We start from the raw sequence: 9,240 nt of genomic DNA on the forward strand, positions 1-9,240 counted from the left end.
AGGAGTTCCTGCTTGGGGATTTCTCTTAAGAGGCACATGGCTGAAAACACCCGGGATGCGGGCCTCTAGTAGCTGTGGTACTGTAACACCAAAGCTGTGCAAAACTCATACAAGCAACACTAAACATGGACACTGACGTTTCCGCTTTACCCCTCTACTCCCACCAGCCAAAAAGGTCCCAATTCGAAACACCTAGATCCATCTTGGTAAACATTACCATGCCACAGAGAAGTGTATCCCTCCGGAGCTAGAGCTACTGAGAGACGTGCAGCTAGGTCCGAGAAGGCAAGCCTGAGTCAGCGCACGTGCTCAGAGATACTACGATCTTCTCAGCTCAGAAGCGCCACCTGAAGGTCCCAAGCCCTTCTGAGCACACCAGAGCCGCTACACTGCACACCTTCCACTTCCTTCTCCAACAGCTGCTCCTCCTAGCTGAGCCTCTTCTGCTCTGCTCGGAGCTAAGCCAGAGCACCGGCAATGCGGGAGGGGAAAACACCCAACTTGGGAAGGCTTGTTACTTGCAGCACAGGAGAAAGGGAAACACAGGGGACAGTGGGAAGGCCTCAAGGAAGCTGAACAAAAGGGAATGGAGAAGGACCAGGCAGTAGGAGGCAGCTTCCCTCTCTCTCCTGCTCCCTCTCCTATTCAGCTTCAGAAAGGTCTCTTTGGAAGGCTGCTCTCCCCGCCTCAGAGCCAGCCTGAGTCGAGGCCACGCCAGAATCACAGGCTACAGTTTTTCCTCAAGTCACACTGCATCTGTGAGCTCCTGAAATCCACAGGTGGCCTGGTAAACAGGTCTGAGGGACTCCGTAATTGAAACAGGCAGGCACACAGTTTGGGGTCTCTCAAGGGGGAGGGCAATGGCAGCATTGTCCAGTCTCCAGTTGCCTGCTTTTTCCTTCTCAGCATGAGGAGCGCAGAGTGGGAAGACACACAAGCCATCCTCACAAAGTCCAGCTTCCAGTGCCAGGATACGGGAGTGCGTCAGGAACTCCTTCTTGCCGAGAGCAGCAAAAGCCACCAGGAGCACGAAGGGAAATGCCCAAGAACACGAGACCTCTGTTTGGTTCCGGTTGTGCACAAGGCTCAGTGAGGCTAGAAATTTTTCTCTTAAGCTAAATCTAAACATCCAGTGACACCAGTAAGAGACAAGGAGTCAAAATCATAACTTTCCGGTCATTGTGCAGCTCCTCAAACACCTTCATCAAAAAGAAAAAAGAACCAAATAACACCCCCATAGGCCAGTAGCTGACATGCTAAGCAGGGCCAGAACATGTTTGCTAGATACATGCTAGAGCAACGATCGAAAGAGGCAATGTTTTCTGGATTTCCGGGTAAAATCTGTGCAAGAAGTCCCCCGCCAGGAGTGCATCTTTCAGGCCGTAGCATGAAGTTATACATAGAAGAGCTGGAGTGTGCTACCTGGTGTAGTCTTAAGACAGGGTTGTTGAGAAAAGTAATGGTAAGCACAAGGAGGGAACGCTGGTGGAGGGAAGGTGAAGCGCGTACAAGGAAAATAGACCTGAGCACTTCTTTTATGCCGTGCTGAACCTTAATGCTCTATACCGAAAGGAATGTATAATCAAAGTGCTCAGGTTTCGCAGAGTTGCCACTGTGTGGATTATTTGTTTCTACCTTAAACATACAGAAAACAATCTCTATCCAACTCTTCTACCTGCTCCATTCCGAACTCGCAGTTAGGAAACTCGACGTTTTCTCTGATGTCAAAACTGGAACCCTGTGATGCAACAAAGCTAGGCATAAAAGAGATTGTGTTACAGAAAAGTAAAGGCTACACATGCAACTAAAATGTTATATTGCCTCAGTTTCCCTTCTTTATTTATCTTTTTTCTTTTCTAATCCCCTTTGATGAAGAATACGTAATGTGTATAAGCAGCAGCTGGAAAGCCAACGAAGTCACAGAGCTTCGCATGGGCTGAGCCATGTACCCAGAAGATCTCCATCATATGATTGGGATCTGTCAACAATAAAAGGACAAAACATCTACAGACTTGGCTGGCACCTTCTTCTGTTACACTCCATGACTGAACTTTACTAATCCTTAAAGCACACTCTGCTAATTTGTTAGATGCAAATTAGAAAGTGCAGTCTACAAAAGTAAAATGACTTTAGCTGTATTATGGCAGTGTTCCTACTGCTTGGCTCTTCCACAAAAACACCTGCCTTGGAAACAGTCACTTCACTGCTTGCTTTCTTCTTTCCAGAGAAGAACTCCACAAGTGACCTGGGGAGCTCGACATGAAGAGGGGAGGGTGGGAAGGCACACAAGCCAGCCTCACAAAGTCCAGCCTCCGGTGCCAGGAGGCACCTCTGGTGCTGATGATAGCAAACTGGGAGGAGTGGCTGATACCCCAGAAGGCTGTGCTGCCATTCAGAGAGACCTGGACAGGCTGGAGAGCTGGGCAGAGAGGAACCTCCTGAAGTTCAGCAAAGGCAAGCGCAGGGTCCTGCACCTAGGGAGGAATAACCCCATGCACCAGTACAGGTTGGGGGTTGACCTGCTGGAAAGCAGCTCTGCGGAGAAGGACCTGGGAGTGCTGGTGGACACCAAGTTAAGCATGAGGCAGCAACGTGCCCTCGTGGCCAAGAAGGCCAGTGGTATCCTGGGGTGCATTAGGCAGAGCATTGCCAGCAGGCTGAGGGAGGTGATCCTCCCCCTCTCCTCAGCCCTGGTGAGGCCGCATCTGGAGTACTGCGTCCAGTTCTGGGCTCCCCAGTACAAGAGGGATGTGGCGCTACTGGAGTGAGTCCAGTGAAGGGCTACAAAGATGATTAGGGGACTGGAACATCTCTCTTATGAGGAAAGGCTGAGAGAGCTGGGCCTGTTTAGCCTGGAGAAGAGAAGGCTGAGAGGAGATCTTATCAATGTGTATAAGTATCTGAAGGGAGGGTGTCAAGAGGATGGGGCCAGACTCTTTTCAGTGGTGCCGAGCGACAGGACGCAAGGCAACAGGCACAAACTGAAACACAGACAATTCCATCTGAACATGAGAAAACACTTTTTCACTGTGAGGGTGACAGCGCACTGGAACAGGTTGCCCAGAGAGGTTGTGGAGTCTCCTTCTCTGGAGATATTCAAAACCCGCCTGGACGCCATCCTGTACAATGTGCTCTAGGTGACCCTGCTTGAGCAGGGGTGTTGGACTAGATGATCTTCTCCTGAGGTCCCTTCCAACCTCAGCCATTCTGTGATTCTGCTATTCTGTGATATGTGAGAGCGTCGGGACCTCCTCCTTGCTGGGAGAGAGCACCAAAGCCACCAGGAGCACTAAGGGAAATGTAGAGGACCAGGAGAGCTCTGATTGCTTCAGGCGGTGCACAAGGCTCAGCGAGGCTAGAAATGCTCGTGCTAAGGCCAAATGTACAGAGGGAGTGGTGCCAGCAAGAAAGCAGGAGAACGAAAGACAGCTTGACGGGTGACGGGAGCTGGGGCACAGGCTTGGCGCCGGAGCCCCCACGCCTCTCACCAGCTGCCCCCGGGCCAGCTGCAGAAGCGCAGAGCTGGGGCTGGAGCAAAGCGGCTGCAGGGGGGGCGGGCAGGAGAGCAGAGAGCGAGGCTGCAGCAGGCGCTGGCGGCCCCGCGCCGGGGCCGGCAGCGCTGGCGCGGAGCTGCAGAGCAGCGAGGCGAGCGCAGGGGCCCGAGCGTGCGGGCAGAGAGCCGGGCTGCCGCCGAGGGGCTCCTCGAGGGCGGCAGCAGCAGCAGCAACCACGGCCGCCAGCAGGCCCGGGCTGCCCGCACAGGGCGGCGCCGGCGCGCGGAGGGAGCGCGGGCCGCGGCGGGGGTGCGCGGCCCCTGGCGCCCCCGCGGAGGCGCGCGGAGGGCGCCCGTGAGCTCTCAGAGGGGCCCCGCGCTGCGCTGTGTTGCGCTGTGCTGCGCTGTGTTGCGCTGCGTTGCGCTGAGGCGTGTTGCGGCGTGTTGTGCTGCGCTGCGCCGTGTTGTGCTGCGCCGCGCCGCGCCCGGCAGACGCCGCTCCGCGCGCGCGTTGCTCGAGGGCGCCGGCGGGGGGCGGCTGCTGGCGACGGGCAGCACGGTGCGAGCGCGGGGGGCGTCCGCCCCCGGCCGCCGCCTGCTGCTGCTCCTCGGCCTCCTGGCGGCCCTGCGTGCCCGGGACAGCCGGGCTGCTCCGCGGGCAGCGCCGGGCCCAGGTAGGGCGGGCGGCGACGGAGGCACCGCCGCCCCCGCACGGCGCGGCGCGGCAGCCTGGGGGCCGCGGGGCCGGCTGGCGAGCGGCCGGGGCGGCGGGAGGCGGCTGCCGGGCTGCGGGGCCGCGGCGGCGGCGGCGTCGGGGGCCGGGAGCGGCTCCGCGAGGCTCGTGGGGCCGCGGGGAGGCTGGGGGCGCTGGGGGCGCTGTGCGTGGGGCAGCGCCTGGCGCTGTGTGGCGGGAGCTGCTGTCCCCGCGCGCGGTTTCAGCGGTGCCTGGGGGCGATGGCGATGGCGGTGCTTGGCCGGATGCCAGCGGTGAGCCTCATGGACGGGCTGGAGGCGAGTCGTCAGGGGATCTTCCCTGGAAAGGCTGGAAGCACGGATGTCCTCGCGCTGCTTTGGCCTCTAGCGGGCCGGCGGGCTCTTGTGCCCACGCAGTGTAAATGAGCCTTCCTGTGCTGCGGTGCTGAGGCTTCCCCGTTTGTAGAGTCCTGGCTTCCTTGGTGGGCGTTTGAGAGCTCCCCGGAAGAAGGCACCGAGGGGCCCCGTGTGTTTGTCCCGGGGGCGCTTGGGGGCTGTCGCATAGCGCCTGGACAGAGGATTTGGAGAGCTGCCAGGTGGCGGCCAACAGGTGCCCCCGGCCCCTCTGCAGTTGTGAGGCTCTCGACCTGCCTGTGTGACCTGGGGAAGGCTTCCGAGATCTGCGCTGGCTGCTTTGGCTCGCAAAGCGCCGTTGGCGAGTGCCCCTGAGCCAGTGGCTGCTGCAAAGCCCGGGGGCATGATGGGGTTGAGTTTACAGCTTGTGTGAACTCCAGGGCGTCCCTTCCCCCAGCAGCTCTGTGCCTGCTTACGTTTATGCCCATACGGTGCCAGTGCAGACACCCGCTAGGTGTTTGCAAGGTGCACGGGAGCAGAAGTATGGTGTAATTCTATGTTCCCCGTCATCCACCACCCTTCAAATCAGCAGTCGTCTATGGAAATACTTAATGAGAACTGTTCCCGTCTCGGCTTGGTTACAGATGTGGCTGTAGTGGACGCTTATCCAGCTTCTCAGCTGCATCCTGTTGCTGAGCCTCGGGGTTTTCCCAGGGGTACGTAGTCCGTTTTTACTTCCCTGAAAGAAGAAGAACTTACTTTGTACTATTCTGTTCACATGAAATTGTACTTCATACTTGCTCTTCAGGTCGTCCAAGGGCTTCAGAGCCGCGGGGGCGCCGCGGGGGTAAGTTGTGAGCATTTCTTTACTTTGAGAGCTGCCAGGTGCCAGGCCAAAGGTCATCTCTGCCCCTCCACAGCTTTGAGACTCTCGACCTGCATATATGTCCCATGTCATGACATGACCCCCCCTTCCATTCATTACACCTGCTTTGTGAAGAAGCTGGTAGCAGCTTGTAAGGAAAACTGGCCACCTATGTGTTGGCTTTCTGCTTTGCCTGTAGGTAATGGTTATCCAGATTTTCAGCTGCACCCTCTTCCCAAGCCTCGGGAGGATCCGCGGGGTAAGTAGTCAAGATGCATTCACTTCACAGAAGCAGCTTTTCCGTTTCCAACTTTTCTTGGTGTGGAGTGTAACTGAATAAGTGCTTGGCTGCTGCTCGCACAGACAGAAGAGCAGAGTGGGACTCGGGAGGCGTTCAGAGATGTGCTGCGCAGTGCTTTGCCTTGCAGAGTCTTTGTGCTGCTTCCAAAGCCTGCTGCAAAGCCAGCGGGCTTGTTGGGGTTGAGTTTACAGCTTGTGTGAACTGCAGGGTGTGCTTTCCCGCGGCAGCTCTGTGCCTGCTTAGATTGGTACCCATACGGTGCCTGGGCATGCACGTGGTGAGCGTCTGCAAGATGCTCGTGAGTGGAAGGGCAAGACAAGCGCCTAGCTGTGATTCTGTGTCCCCCACCGTCATTCACTACCATTCAAATCTGAAGAAGCATATGGAAATCTGTGTAATGGGAGTTGTTCCTATGTGTGTTTGGTTACAGATGTGGGCATAGGCGATGGACATTTGTCTTCTCCTCTGGACCCTGGATTTGAACCTGGAGGTGAGTAGTCAGCAGATAGTCAGTTGAACAAATAGGCCTTTCTTTTCTCGCTCTGTAGCGCCCTCCTGAGGAAGCCAAAGTCTGCAGCACACATCCCCTGACCAAAGGGCAGCAGAACAACTAGGGGTAACGCTGGTTCGGTCTTCCACCGGCCCGCGGGCTCCTGTGCGTGAGCAATGTAAATGATCCTTGTTGTCCTCCGGTTCTACAGGTTGCCTGCTGGTAAAGTTCTGGTTTCCCTGGTGTATGTTAGAGACCTCCGCGGAAGGAAGCACCGAGGGGCCGGGTGTTTGTCCTGGGGGTGCTTGGGGGCTGTTGGGTAGCGCCTTGAAGGAGGATTTGGAGAGGTGCCAGGTCCCAGCCAACAAGTCCCCCTGGCCCTCCTGCAGCTGGGAGACTCTCGACCTACATGTGTGTCCCCCATTCCCCTTCCGGAAATTCACGGCAAGTCACTTCTGCGGAAGTATGTGGCACCACGTGATGAAAACTTGTCTTGTCTGTGTTTGCTTACAGGCGTTCCTGCAGGCAGTGGCCTTCCAGCTGCCCAGCTGGATCCCATCTCTGAGCCTCAGGGGCATGCGAGGAGTAAGTGGTGGAGATTTATTCACTTCCTGGAATGAGCATTTTGTTTGAGAGTTTTATTCATGGGCCGTGTAGCTTAATTCTTTGGCCGAGGCTCATGCCTGCAGAGGAGCAGAGTGGGCTTTGGGAGGGCTTCAGAGATGTACGGTGGGTGTTCTGCCTGGCTCCTCCAGCCTTGTGCTTCTTGCAGCGCCTACAGCAAAGGCAGCAGGTTTGGGGGGTTGAGGTTACAGCTTGTGTGAACTCCAGGGCATCCTTTCCCAGCATGCTTAGATTTGTAGCCACATGGTGCCTTTGCGGGTACCCGATAAGTGTTTGCAGAAGACTCAGGAGTGGAAGGGCGGGACAAGTGCCTTGGTCTAATGATACGTTCCATGCTCATTGACTCCCATTCAAATCTGAAGCAGCATACGGAAAGAGCTCTGCTCGTCTCTTTGGTTACAGATGTGGCCGTAGAGGATGTCTCTGCAGCTTCTCAGCTGGATGCAGGTTCAGAGACTCTGGGGAATCGTACAGGTGGGTCGTGACTATTCTCCTACTGTGAACATTCTTTATTTTAAGAGCTGCCAGGTGCCAGGCCAAAGGTCATCTCTGCCCCTCCACAGCTTTGAGACTCTCGACCTGCATATATGTCCCATGTCATGACATGACCCCCCCTTCCATTCATTACACCTGCTTTGTGAAGAAGCTGGTAGCAGCTTGTAAGGAAAACTGGCCACCTATGTGTTGGCCCTGCACCAAGTCTGGCTATCATTGAGGCTCCAGCCTAAATGACCACATATGAGTGGGTCGCGCTGTGCTCGTAACTGAGCACAAGACATGACCTCACACCCTTGGATGCAAGGCAAGACACCATACCAATCTGTGACTGCTTCATTTCTTAAGGGTGTGTAACAGAAGAATAATCTAGTTAGGAGCACATGTCCTGGCAGATATCCCAGTTGATGACAACCTGATGTCTTCCTATTATTCTTTATAGAAAAAAAAAGTTATATTAAGAGCCAGTGTGAAACTGAGATGTGTTACAATCACAAGTGAGAACAAAGACATAATACAACAGCACCTGGAAAGTTTAGAAATCTTGTACGGACAAGGAATAACCATAACACTTAACCTGAAGAAAGTACAAGCCAATATACCTGGGGAAAATAATCGAACCCACAGATACTCATAAAGCAATGGAAAAATAAGTCTGCAAGCAAGAAATTAAGAGTGTGTGTGTGTGTGTGTGTGTGCGCGCGTCATGTGAATGAGAGAGAAAACAGGAGTCTGTTGAAGAGCAGAGACTTTCTCAGCAGAAAGTATATGTCCATTAAAAGCAAGGGGTCACACTGCAATTTCTAGGACACTGAGATCAGTATTTAATTTCCATACAGTGACTCAGAGGGAGCCGTGGGCTGCTTCATCCTGGAGCCCCAGTGCCTCCAGCAAGGTGCCCAGTGAGGCAAAAGTCCTTGCTCCCACAGCCCTCCTCAGGGAGCTGTGGCACCCAGCTCTGCTCTGCCAGGCTTGCAGGCTGCATGCCGGGCAGATGCTGAAACACTACGCAAAAAAGTGGATGTGCTCCCAAGTTCTTCTATTTGCATTTCTTGCAAAGGGATGATGAATGTTACATGTTGCCCATGCTGGAGCTGTGCACCACGAACCCAAAGCTTGCAGTTAATCATCAGCCTCATCCTCACGCTTCATTGCCCAGGAAGAGCAGCAGTTCTCTGGCGTAGCTTGCACAGCTACCCAGCCATGCTGGGAGCAACTCACTCGCAAGCTGCAAGCACCGACTTAAGGGGCTCAGACCCTTGTGAGGTACAAATGACACCAAGTGGAGGGACGTCAAGAGAAAGCAAGTCAATGCTGCGTATCTGCCTAGAACGAGAACTAGTGGGTGTGTAGGCAGAGCTGGAGATTACTTTTTTCTCTTTGCCAAAATGTTCTGCTTCAGTCATCCCCAAATTATTTGAAAGGTAGATCCAAGGTAGTAGACATTCCTTTGCTACCACCAGCTGAGAGATTAGGGCCTTTACTGAGATGGGAAGGAGTTAGCAATAGTCCTCACTTCTTCCTGAATGAGGATGAGCCTGTCTCATCTGTGTGTCTCAGGATGATACTCCAGATATTGAGCCAGCCTGGAAGTCAGCGATCCTCCTGCCCACCTGCTGGAGTCAGACCGCTTTATATGAACAGAGAGTCCCTTGTTGCCTAGTCCAGTTGTAAGGACATTTATTAGGGTCAGAGCCAGATGGTCTGGGTGTTAAGACAGAAACCTCAGACAGCAGATGAGTGTTCAGACCACTGACCTACGCGTGCCTGAGAACAAAATGTTTCATTGTGCCCAGAGGAACAATTTGTAGAGTGAAATGAAATTAAATGTTTTATTTCATTGTTTTTCGTTTTGAAAGGAGAGAAAAAAAAACCTCACATTGATCAGAACTGTTTTTTATTTCATTTTCAGTTGGACTGGAATA

This window comes from Apteryx mantelli, chromosome 1 (genome assembly GCF_036417845.1).
Source record: "Apteryx mantelli isolate bAptMan1 chromosome 1, bAptMan1.hap1, whole genome shotgun sequence".
NCBI lineage: Eukaryota > Metazoa > Chordata > Aves > Apterygiformes > Apterygidae > Apteryx > Apteryx mantelli.